At 38.8% G+C, this 13,685-nt stretch overlaps 1 long non-coding RNA gene across 1 annotated transcript; it reads right to left on the bottom strand.

The window, feature by feature from the left end:
• Positions 1-4,638: 4,638 nt before the first annotated feature.
• Positions 4,639-12,052, bottom strand: LOC149269495 (uncharacterized). Its single transcript, XR_016269671.1, has 2 exons — positions 11,391-12,052; positions 4,639-11,141 (listed from the first exon to the last, which is right to left on the bottom strand). It is a non-coding gene; the product is annotated as an uncharacterized LOC149269495 (long non-coding RNA).
• Between the last annotated feature and the right edge of the window lie 1,633 nt (positions 12,053-13,685).

The following is a 13,685-nucleotide window of genomic DNA, read 5'->3' as shown; positions in this document are numbered from 1 at the left end:
CCATTGATTATAAAAACTTTAATTGATAAAATAAAACATGATTCTGCGTCAAATACATTTAGAGCTGTACGGCTGTTGAGAAAACTTGTAAATATCAAACAAATATAATTATTCTGAAATTATATATTATTATTTATATTATTATTAATTTTATATTATTTTAAATAATATATTACATAATAGCAGAAAGGAAAAAGTAAGAAGACTAGTCGAGACTGCTCGACTAGGAGAACCCTGAACCCTCTAATCCGATATTCCAATCGCTGTATTCTATGCGCTGTAGTGTGGGCAACATTATAAGAATTTATTTGTTGAATAATTTCATTTCGATTTTTGTCAAAATTTACCACCACCCCTAATTCACCCCCTCACCAACACATTTGTAAAAGGCGTATTTTAAATACTAGGGACTTGTGCTTTGGCAAATACATGCATATATACAAATGTTATATTCATAATTTGAAAGTTTCATGAAGAAAGTATGAACATGCCCAAAATAAAAAATATTTAATATTAAAATTATTAAAATATTTAATATTAATTAATATTATGCCTGTATGTGTATGCGTGTATATATATATATATATATATATATATATATATATATATATATATATATATATATATATATATATATATATATACGACTACGAGATCCCCTGAACCCTTAGAGCAATAGCTATTTCAATAATTTTTGCGTCTCTCAGCTTACATAAAACATACGCACGCACACACACAGGGGATCTCGTAGTCGAGCAGTCTCGACTAGAGCTTTCTTACTTGTTTTTGATATTATTATACCCTGAACCCATTTTCAATGGGAAATCAGGGTATAATGGTTTAGAAATGTATGTAACAGGCAGAAGGAGGCGTGGCAGACCCCACAAAGTATATACATATATTCTTGATCAGGGCGACGAGCTGAGTCGATTTGGCCCTATACGTCTGTCTGTCTGTCCGTCCGTCCGTCTGTCCGTATGTTTGAACGCGTCGATTTCCGAAGATATTAGAGCTATAAGTAAGAAAGCTGTAGTCGAAACTGCCCGACTACGAGATCCCCTGAACCCTTCGAGCAATAGCTGTTTTAATCATTTTTCGTGTCTTTCTGCTTACACAAAACATACACACGCACACACACACGCATACACACACAAGCATACACACACATATATACACACCCATCATACGGGTCTGTTATCGACATTACTTTTGTCACTTCATCCCTCTTTCGGGGAGCAACATGGAGCCATTGCGATAGCTATACAGGCAGCGATCATACGGCACTTCTGTTCACAATAGGTGAGCCACCTGTCAGGGCGTCAACATTGTGGAGGGAGTCGTATCGGCTAGATACTTTTGATCCCGCGGTCTTTTCAGAGGCCATTCAGTCTCTAGGTACAATTGGTAATGCTGAGGCCAGAGCATGCCAAATGGTAGCTCAAATACAGTGTGCCTGCAATAGCAGCATGTTACGTCGCAAGCAGTTCACGCGACAACATGATCCTACGTATTGGTGGAATACGCAAATAGGTGACATTCGTCGCAAATGCATCCAGGCGAGAAGAAGCTACCAACGGGCTCGCGGTAGGTCAACGTTTTTTGAGAAACAGTTAGCTTACCAGGCAGCTAGAAGACAGCTGAAGAAGGCCATTCGGGCAAGCAAAAGAGAATGTTTTTTACAGTTGTGCGACTCAGCCGAATATGACCCTTGGGGCAGGGCATATAAGATAGTAGTTAAAAGACTATACGCAGGTAGACAGGTGCAGCCTACGGATCGTCTGGAGCTTAAATCGATTGTGGAAACACTCTTTCCAGAAAGTTTAAGCTCCATTCACGCCCCTGAGTCCGAGTCTGCTGATCAGGGCTCAACGAGCACTGAAATTGTTTTAGTTACAGAGGAAGAAATATCAGTAGTTCTCCGAGGTCTTAGAACCAACACAGCTCCAGGGCCGGACGGGATCCCAAATCGTGCGCTAAAGCTAGCCCTCGCCTTGCACCCAAGTACGTTCGCCGAATTATTTAACGAATGCCTGATCCAAGAGACGTTCCCGGAAAAATGGAAAGCCCAGAATCTGGTATTGCTACCCAAGGCTGGCAAACCACCAGATGAGCCATCTTCGTACAGACCGATCTGTCTCTTAGACACCATGGGAAAGGTGTTTGAGAAACTGATCTGCTCTAGGCTGGAGACTGCGATTGCAAGCGCCGGAGGCCTGTCACCAAACCAATTTGGATTCCGGAAGGCCCGGTCAACAACGGACGCGCTTAACAAAGTTGTTGGTCTGGCCACTTCCGCTATTCAAGGCACCAGATGGAGGCACGGGACGAAGGAATACTGTATCATCGCGACCCTGGATGTAAGGAATGCCTTCAACACAGCTAGTTGGGATATGATACTGAATGCGCTGTCACAATATAATATCCCTAAATATCTAAGAGAGATAATAAAGAGCTACTTCAGAGGAAGAACACTGGTATACAACACGAGTGAGGGTCCCCAAACTCATACAGTGTCAGCTGGAGTACCCCAAGGCTCAGTGCTGGGGCCTCTCCTATGGAACATCATGTACGACGGCGTACTGCGCTTGGAACTACCAGCAGGCGCGCACACCATTGGCTTTGCTGATGATGTAGCTGTCGTAGCCATAGGAAAGGAGCTCAAAGATACAGAGGATATGTGCAGCGAAAGTATCAATCGCATACGAAGCTGGTTGACAGGAGCTGGGCTAGAGATTGCGGCACACAAGACCGAAGTTGTACTAGTCAGCAGTCGCAAAAGAGTGGAAACTGCCAATATAAAGATCGGCAGCGTCACCATTGCGTCAAAGAGGGCGATAAAATATATTGGTGTCATGATAGACACAAGATTAACTTTCCGCGAGCACTTAGAATATGTGCATAAAAAGGCAGCTGATTCTTGTAGAGCTCTCTCGAGAATCATGCTTAACACGCGGGGACCTAAACAGCAACGACGTCTCCTCCTAATGAGTGTCATTAGGTCTGTCATCCTCTATGCTGCGCCAATATGGGCAAGAGCGATGGCAACGCCGAGCTACAGCCGAGGCATTTGCGCGATCTACAGGCTGAGCGCAATCAGAGTCAGCTGCGCTTTCAGGACTATCTCCGATGACGCGGCGCTCGTCATAGCCGGTATGGTGCCACTGGAGTATTTGGTCGCCGAAGCCGTGGAGCGGAATTCGCACGGGCCTACGCGACTCAACGCTGTCAGGGCAAACAGCATCGCACGATGGCAAAGAAGGTGGAATAGCTCAGCTAAAGGGCGGTGGACGCACAAGCTCATCCCGGAGCTTGAACCATGGGTTAACCGCAAACATGGCGAGGTTAACTTCTACCTTACGCAGATCCTCTCGGGTCATGGATGCTTTCGGAGCTATTTGAAGCGCTTTGGCCACGAGGAATCTGACGAGTGCCCCTGGTGCGAGCGAGGGCATGTGGAAGACGCCAACCACATTCTTTTCGAATGTGGACGGTTCCTGGAGGAGAGGCGTCGTCTGGAAGAGGCAGTGGGCCGCTCCATCAGAGCGGACAACTTAGTCAACGCCATGCTGGAATCGGAGAAAGCTTGGGAACTAACAAGCACCTTCGCGGCCACGGTGATGATGGAGCTCCGCAGAGTCGAGCGATCGAGAAGACGAGCTGTCCCAGGCTAAGGTAGCGCATAGTGCTTGCGAAGCAATGCTTTACGGCCGTCCCGCAAGCACCGCGCGCTATCCTAGCCACCACGCAACTTGCAATTTGTATAATTTTGTCAATAAATGAATATAAAAAAAAAAAAAAAACCCATCATACACACACACGCACACACACAGAGATACGCACGCACACATAAACATGCATTGGCTGCAGTGGTGGCTTACTAAGGGAACTTAATTGTTCAATAACTTTTCTTGTGGATGTAGTTTCTTCATGAAACTTTTAGATTACGATTATATCATAGATAGACATGTATTTGCCAAAGCACAATTCCCTACTATTTGAAATACGCCTTTTACAAATGTGTTGGTGAGGGGGTGAATTAGAGGTGGAGGGTAAATTTTGACAAAAACCGAAATTGTATAAAATGCATATAAGTATACATAAAAAATTTGGAGACTTAAATATGTAGGAGATATAAATTGATTACTGGTTTTCGTAATGGCGTTCAAACATACGGACAGACGGACAGAGCTAAATCGACTCAGCTCGTCACCCTGATCAAGAATATATTGTTGAGAAATTATTAGTCGAATTGTTTTGTTTGATGAAAGCATTTATTTATGATGGCACGTCCGTGCCTTCTAAGACTTCGTTTTATAATGAATTTACAGAATGTATATTATATTCTTATAGCTAGAGCCGCATAGCTGTGCTGCCGGTTACGCCAGCAGCAGAGCGGCTTCGTTCATATACATATATGCTTAGGTATAAGTGTTTATATATTAGCTTAATGGTCTGGCGAGAGTCGCAGACGGAGAGGGGGTAATGTGTCCACTTGTTTACGAAACAGTCGCGCATGCAAAATATGCCGACTCAGCGGAGTTAGTGCACTGTTGAGGCCAATGCACTTGAGAGTGATCATATTACTTCTTATTTATGTATGTTTAATTGTAACAATGTATTTGTGACATTCTTTGTGTATGTAAATATATATATGTCTTGAATACAGTGAACATTTAATAAAGTGGACATACTACATCTCCCTCCTTTTGAAAAATAACGTAATTTTAATGGAGTTATTTTCTTAGTTATATTACTTATCCAAATATATTTTTTTTGTGTTTTGTTTCAAGCAGGTTGATCATTCCTGTTCTTGATTTTTTTTTTTTTTTTACTAGTTTAATTATTTATATTTTTATTTTTGTTTCCTTTTTTTTTTTGCAATTAATTGATTATGAATTAAACATTTTTAATCTATCTTTATGTACTACTTGTTTTTTATTTTTATTATTTGAAATTGTTATATTATCGTTTTTTCCTATGCTTTCTACTTTGTATGGTCCTGTATATTTGAAATCTAACTTATGACCTGTTTCGTTATTTAGTAGAACTCTATCGCCTATTTTTAATTCAAAATCTAAACTATTGCTATCGTAATAAATTTTTTGTTTTTTCTTATTTGTTTCTAGCATTAGCCTAGCTCTCTTATGTGCCTGTTCTAGTCTGAATTTTGATTCCTTAGCATAGTCTTCTACATTATATAGTGGCTTAATTCTATCTATGCTATTAAAATCTTTTGGCAAGTTTGACGTTTTGCCGAACACGAGCTCATATGGACAATAGTCATGTGCCATAGAGGGTGTTGTGTTAAAACAATATACGAAGTATCTTAACCATACGTCCCAATCTGTCTTATCGACTGATATATAAGATCGTATGAACTCGTTAAGTGTTCTGTGGCTTCGTTCCACGGTACCTACTGTCTGGTGATGGTGTGCGGTTGAAGTTATGTTTTTAATTTTAAGATTTTTACATAAGTCTTCAATTATTGAATTTTTATATTCTGTACCCATGTCCGTAATGAACGTCTTCATTGGACCGTATACCAGAATAAAATTTTCAAATATAGCTTTTGCTACTGTTTTCGCACTTTTGTCTTTAATTGGGATTGCTACAAGGTATTTTGTTAGATCGCAGATTAAAGTTACTGCATATTCGTTTCTGTATTCTGATTTGGGTAAAGGACCGATCGTGTCTACAATTACCCTGTCGAAAGCTCTCTGTGGAGTTTCGGTAATAGTTAATGGAGTCTTTGTGTGTTTAGTCGTTTTAGACTTTTGACACTTCTCACATTTTTTTTATAATTCGATATATCTTTTGTCATTTTATTCCAGTGATAATGCCTTTTTATTTTGGCTATCGTTCTGGCTATTCCAGTATGACCTCCTTGTATTGGGTCGTCATGGAACGTAAACAGTATTGCTTCTTTTTCTTTATTATTATCGTTTGATAATAGGGTCACCGGCTTGAGTAGCGCTACTCTTAAAGATTTTAAATATTTATTGCCCATTAATTTAAAAGATTCTATTGAGATAATCTCAAAGATCTTTTCGCTCGGTGCCACTTTGAGTTTGCTAATATTAAGTATACCGGCTTCTGATTCAAGCCTTTGAAAGAACTGACCTAAGTCAAAAGTTTCATTGGTGTACATATTGCTAACATCAATTCTTGCGATAACACTCTTTCCTTGTTTTAATAAACATAAAGAATTTGTTATTCGCAAGGTCACTACTTTTCGTACTACGTCATTTACAATGACTTCGTATACGTTGGGCTTAGAAGCATTTGGAGTCTGCTTTTGCAAGACCTCCTTTTCTTTTTCTTTTCCTGCGCAGGAATTTAACTGTTTACTTTGATTTCTGGTAGTGACTTTCAGAATTTTATTATTTGTCTGTATATTTTTCAAATCTGTTATTGTTATTCTAGATAGCGCATCGGCTACGTAGTTGTCTTTTCCCTTTAGAAATTCTACCGTAAAATTATATTCCTCTAGTTCAAGTCTTATTCTGGTGAGTTTGGAGCTCGGATTTATCATTGAAAATAGATATGTGAGTGGCCTGTGATCTGTTTTGACAGTGAAGTGTCTACCATAAATGTATGGCCTGAAGTACGTTATTGCCCAATGTATGGCTGTTAGTTCTTGTTCTGTTGTGCTTTTATTACTTTCTCCTTTAGTAAAAGATCTTGATGCGTATGCTACCGGGAGTTGAAGTCCGTCTTTGTTTTGTGTCAGGACTGCTCCACAAGCTTGCTTACTAGCATCCGTTATAATGCAAAATTCTTTGCTGAAGTCTGGGTATTGGAGGAGTGTTGGATTCATTAATGCCGATTTTAGATGTTCGAAGGCGTTTTGGCAATCCGCCGTCCATTCGAATTTGACATCCTTTTTGCATAGCTTTGTTATGTGACGAGAATAGTCGGCGAAGTTTTTAATGAATCGTCTGTAGTAATTACAAAAAGCTATAAATCGTCTAGCGCTGTCCGCATCATGTGGGACTGGGTAATTTTGAATGACGTCGTATTTTTTGTCGTCGGGTAAGATTCCTTTATCTGTGCATTTATGTCCTAAGAAAGTGACTTCATGCATGAAAAATGAACATTTTTCTGGATGTAACTTTAGGTTGTGCTGCCTACATTTCTCAAAAACATCAGTTAAGTTTTTGAGCATATGTTTTTCGGAGCAACCAATGACTATTAAGTCATCCATATAAAGGAATGCTTGAGAGGGTTCAAGTCCAGAGAATGCTACAGTCATCATTCTCTGAAACGAATTTGGCGCTATTTTTAAACCGAATGGTAACCGCGTGAAGCGATATGAACCGTTGGTTGTTGAAAATGAAGTAATATCTCTTGATCTTTCTTCGAGTTCTATTTGGTGAAAACCTGACATTAAATCTAGGCATGAAAAGAATTTCGCTCTACCTAGTTGATCTAAAATATCATCAATTCTAGGGAGTGGAAATTTATCGGACAACAATTTTTTATTTATTTGGCGATAGTCAATTACTAATCGCCATTTTTTTTCTTCAGTGCCCGGAAGGGCCTTTTTGGGAACTAATAAAAGTGGGCTATTATAGGGAGATACGGACGGTTCGACTATTTTGTCGTCAATTAGTTTTTTGACTTGTTTCTGAATTTCTTCTTTTTGGCTGTGAGGATTTCTATAATTTTTTATATATATCGGTTCATCATCTTTCAATCTCAGTTTTTGCTTATAGAAATTATTTGTGGTCATTGGTTCGGTTTCTAAACCAAACACATCACTATATTGTACGCACAGTGACGTTAGCTGTTTATGGAATAATGGCGGAAAATTTTTTGATAGCTGGCTTAGTACAATTTTTTCTCTTTTTTCTGGAGTTGTTGTAACTACTTCGTAGTTTGAAAGTGGTTCATGTTTTAAACTATTTATGCTAATTAATTGGTCTTCGTTAGTTGTATTTAGTATTCTTAAGAATGCGTTTTGAGAATTTACTATGGTATTTGCTATGTAAACACCATACTGAATTTCTTGATTTGGAATAAGTATACTTTCTTCTTCTGAGTTTATTTTAATGTTTCTGATTACTTGAGATCTTGCTGGCAGAATTAAGGAGTTGTTGCCAGAACTGTATGTTATTTGAACATAAATGTGATATTTTAAATTGTTTGGTCTAATTATTAGCCAGTCTTCAGTTGGATTGAAATCCAATACGCAGTTATATTTCTTTATGAAATCTATTCCTAGTATTCCATCACATGGAATAGCGAAGTTTGTATTCACGATGTGAAAACCGTGTGGAATTATATATTTTGAAGTTTGTATTTCTATAGTAACTTCCTTACTTATTCCTTGTATGTTAATTATATTGTTTGTTTGGATGTTTTGATAAACATCCGAATTTTCTTTTAATATTGAGATGTCTGCGCCGGTGTCGACTAAAAAGACTAATTCATTTCCTGTACTAGCGTTTGTGAATTTTACATATATATTTTTGCTGAGATTGATAGTGTGAATTTCCGATATCTTTACTGCTGATTTTCTAAAGGGTTTTGTGAGTTTCCCGATGTGTTTTGGGGCCACCCTAACATTGTTGTTATTATTGTTGTTATTGTATCGGTTATAACCGCTGTTCTGCTGGTTATTTCCTCTACTGTTTCCTCTATTACTTCTATTATTATAATTTCCTCTATTGTTTCCTCTATAGTTATTTTGATTGGTGTTTTGGTAGCTGTAGCGATCATTATTATTATTATAATAACCGCGGCCATTGCCTCTACCACGACCTCTGTTATTGAAATTACCTCGACCCCTTTGGGTGTAGAACACCGTGTTGGGATTTCCGGTCATTTCTGTACTACATTGTACATATTTGGCTATGGCATCGTTCATTGTTTTGAAGTTGCCAGCCTCAAGGATTGTTTTTAATTTACTCTGTTCGCAATTTTTAATCATTGCGTCAATGGCTTCCTTGGTACTGAATTTATCAGCATGTTCTACTGGTAAACCTTCATCAATATACGAAGCCTCAAGAAGCCTTCGTAAATTGTCTATTTCGGTCGTGAATTTTTCGGCCGTTTTTCCTTTTTGTATAGTTTTAGATAGTTTGGCCTTTACTACGTCGGATGTTTCACCAACTATAGTATCTTGAAGTTTCTTTATTATAGCCTTTATAGTTGTTTCGTCTTGGACTTTATATAGTGTTGAGCCAACAATTTTTGATTTTATTACTTCAACAGCTATATCTTCAAATGTGCCTTTTGTAAGATCTACTAACTTCAAAGCTCTTATGAATCTTTGAAGATGTATTCTTTGTCCGTTGAATTCCGGAATGGCATTTGAAATGTCCTTTATATAGGCTCTTTGTTCGTTTATATTTGCCATTATGTTTATTTTTCTATCTACTATACTTGTATTAGAATCTATGTCTGAATATTCTTCTATTTCATTATCGGGTTCCGATAATGTAAATAGGGCTGGTATTGTTAGATCGTTTAGATCTTTTTCTTTTATCTGAGTTTCGGACTCAGAATCGGAATTTTCGTCAGCTGATTCTATGTTAGTGAATATAGCTAGAGGTGTGTTCAATACGGTTGGTATGAATATATCTAACTTATATTTTTCTTTTACGTTTATAAGGTTCGAACGTAGTTTGATCAATAGTTTTGAAATCTTTGTCCAATTTGATTTGTCTATTATTTCTCTATTGTCATTTACTAACGTTCGTGCGTCGTTGAATGAATCAACGAGAATTTTCGCATGCTTATATAATGTTTCTTTTTGTATTGTCCTATTCTGTGTTACACATTTATAAGACTTGCTAAATTTTTCTTTTATTTCGCGTATATGGAGGCTGAGTTGTTCCCAATTCATTCTTAGGATTTAAAAGCTTTTTAGCGATGCAATCGCACCATAACTTTATTGGATTGTCCTAGAATGGGGTTATATTCAGTTACAATTTTAGCCTGTAAATAAGGAATTGTTGTCGCTAAGACAAGACCTTGCTCGATTTGGGTCAGACCATATAATGGACATGTAACACCACCGAACATTTCCATATATTCTCCTGAGAATTCATATACGCTTATAAATTTTTTGTGCTTTTGAAACACATTTAATGATCTCACTAGGTATTCTGGCTCTCTGCTGAGGACTTGCTGACATAGGTCTCTAATACGTGCGTTTGACATTTTAGTTGTTTCCTATATATTAGACAAATATTTGTGTTTTGAGTGTGTTTTTATTATTAGACATATATAAAAGTTTTCTCTCTTTTTTTTTTTTTTTTTAAATTTATTCCTGTTTAGACCGTCTGTGCATTTATTTAGATCTTGTCTAGATCATTAGCTTGGCTTAAGGCCCTCTTTGTAATGCATTTGTTATGCAGCAAATATGCTTTATAAATTACATATGCACTCATAATAATGACGATTATAAACAGCAATATATTTGTTATTTTAGAGTCCATATTATTTGACTCAATTTTGTTTATTACGTTAGCAGTGGAATCCACTACCTTTGTGTCTACGAGTCCCATTTTGGGTGCTACTCCTAATTCGACTAATTTTCTGATATCTCTTCAAATTTACTTATGCTATTACTTCGCATAGAAGTATGAAACGATAATATAATAATTCTCGATAAATTTCTTATATATTTATTATATATATATATATATATATTTTTTTTTTTAATTCATAATCAACTTAAATTTTTTATAATATAAAATAAATTTTTTTCACTTCGTCATATTTTCATTCTAATATAGTTTCCCTATTCGATCAGCGCAGTGATCTCCTGTCTAATGTTTCGTATGGCTGTCAGGCCACACTCTATTACGAGCAACGCAATTATCGCTCAGTATTACAAACATATCTTTACATTTCATGACTTAATTTAATTCTTAGTTTAACAATTTTTCTTTTAAATTTAAATTTATTTTTATATATATATAGAAATATGTTGCGCGCTCTATGTAGCGCTGCCGGCCCTATAGTACTTGGTCTGTTGGGGCGCCGGTGCTGGTTCCGCACAGGCTGTTGGGGCGCCGGTGCTGGTCCTTCTCATGCATGTATATACGCAGTGAGGGCTCTCTAGTGGTCCAGCGCAGTCAGCAGGGCATGTCTCTTCCGGTTTTGTTTTTAGTTGCTTTTTTGTGGTACATCTTGAAATTTAATTTCATTAATAACTTTTATTTTCTTGGTTTTATTTTCGTTTGTAGAGGTTGAGCTTTTATGTTTTTGCTGAATCGACTCGATATTGTCGATTTCAGCTTGTATGTTATTGCCTCTTTCCCAACTTATTTTCGTGTTGGTGGCAAATAACAGCTTTAGGAGTTCGGCTTTTTTATTCTTAAGCCTTCTTTTCACTCCACTGCGCCTATTTTTAGGCATAGCTCAGAGCCTCTACTCACTCAGTTGATGTTGCTGCTGTAGTCCTCCTCGCTGGATGTGCGCGGCTACTTGTTGTCCTTGTCGACGTTGCTGCTGTACTTCTGGGCCTGCTGCTGCTGTTGTTGCTGATCCGGTTAGTCCTTAAAAGGTCCTGTCACGGTCGCCATGTTGAGAAATTATTAGTCGAATTGTTTTGTTTGATGAAAGCATTTATTTATGATGGCACGTCCGTGCCTTCTTAGACTTCGTTTTATAATGAATTTACAGAATGTATATTATATTCTTATAGCTAGAGCCGCATAGCTGTGCTGCCGGTTACGCCAGCAGCAGAGCGGCTTCGTTCATATACATATATGCTTAGGTATAAGTGTTTATATATTAGCTTAATGGTCTGGCGAGAGTCGCAGACGGAGAGGGGGTAATGTGTCCACTTGTTTACGAAACAGTCGCGCATGCAAAATATGCCGACTCAGCGGAGTTAGTGCACTGTTGAGGCCAATGCACTTGAGAGTGATCATATTACTTCTTATTTATGTATGTTTAATTGTAACAATGTATTTGTGACATTCTTTGTGTATGTAAATATATATATGTCTTGAATACAGTGAACATTTAATAAAGTGGACATACTACAATATATACTTCATGGCGTCTGTCACACCTCCTTCTGCCTGTTACATACATTTAACAAAACCATTATACCCTGATTTCCCATTGAAAATGGGTTCAGGGTATAAAAATATAAAAGGTACGATGCAATTACTAAAAAATTTAACAAAATAATAAATGTATGGTGTAAACAATGTCTTATTCGACACGTCACCTTCGACCCTGACTAAAACTAAAATTAAACAAGTAAAAAAGCTCTAGTCGAGACTGCTCGACTACGAGATCCCCTGAACTCTTGGAGAAATAGATATTTCAATAATTTTTCGCGTCTTTCAGCTTACCAAAGAAACACGCATACACATACACACACACACGCACGTACCCACACACAGGCATACAATAGGTGACATTCGTCGCAAATGCATCCAGGCGAGAAGAAGCTACCAACGGGCTCGCGGTAGGTCAACGTTTTTTGAGAAACAGTTAGCTTACCAGGCAGCTAGAAGACAGCTGAAGAAGGCCATTCGGGCAAGCAAAAGAGAATGTTTTTTACAGTTGTGCGACTCAGCCGAATATGACCCTTGGGGCAGGGCATATAAGATAGTAGTTAAAAGACTATACGCAGGTAGACAGGTGCAGCCTACGGATCGTCTGGAGCTTAAATCGATTGTGGAAACACTCTTTCCAGAAAGTTTAAGCTCCATTCACGCCCCTGAGTCCGAGTCTGCTGATCAGGGCTCAACGAGCACTGAAATTGTTTTAGTTACAGAGGAAGAAATATCAGTAGTTCTCCGAGGTCTTAGAACCAACACAGCTCCAGGGCCGGACGGGATCCCAAATCGTGCGCTAAAGCTAGCCCTCGCCTTGCACCCAAGTACGTTCGCCGAATTATTTAACGAATGCCTGATCCAAGAGACGTTCCCGGAAAAATGGAAAGCCCAGAATCTGGTATTGCTACCCAAGGCTGGCAAACCACCAGATGAGCCATCTTCGTACAGACCGATCTGTCTCTTAGACACCATGGGAAAGGTGTTTGAGAAACTGATCTGCTCTAGGCTGGAGACTGCGATTGCAAGCGCCGGAGGCCTGTCACCAAACCAATTTGGATTCCGGAAGGCCCGGTCAACAACGGACGCGCTTAACAAAGTTGTTGGTCTGGCCACTTCCGCTATTCAAGGCACCAGATGGAGGCACGGGACGAAGGAATACTGTATCATCGCGACCCTGGATGTAAGGAATGCCTTCAACACAGCTAGTTGGGATATGATACTGAATGCGCTGTCACAATATAATATCCCTAAATATCTAAGAGAGATAATAAAGAGCTACTTCAGAGGAAGAACACTGGTATACAACACGAGTGAGGGTCCCCAAACTCATACAGTGTCAGCTGGAGTACCCCAAGGCTCAGTGCTGGGGCCTCTCCTATGGAACATCATGTACGACGGCGTACTGCGCTTGGAACTACCAGCAGGCGCGCACACCATTGGCTTTGCTGATGATGTAGCTGTCGTAGCCATAGGAAAGGAGCTCAAAGTATCAATCGCATACGAAGCTGGTTGACAGGAGCTGGGCTAGAGCTTGCGGCACACAAGACCGAAGTTGTACTAGTCAGCAGTCGCAAAAGAGTGGAAACTGCCAATATAAAGATCGGCAGCGTCACCATTGCGTCAAAGAGGGCGATAAAATATATTGGTGTCATGATA

This window comes from Drosophila arizonae, chromosome 4 (genome assembly GCF_054131065.1).
Source record: "Drosophila arizonae isolate 15081-1271.41 chromosome 4, UAZ_ARI_1.0, whole genome shotgun sequence".
Lineage (NCBI taxonomy): Eukaryota > Metazoa > Arthropoda > Insecta > Diptera > Drosophilidae > Drosophila > Drosophila arizonae.
The sequence above is the reverse complement of the archived record's forward strand: the minus strand, read 5'-3'. Positions and strand labels throughout refer to the sequence as shown.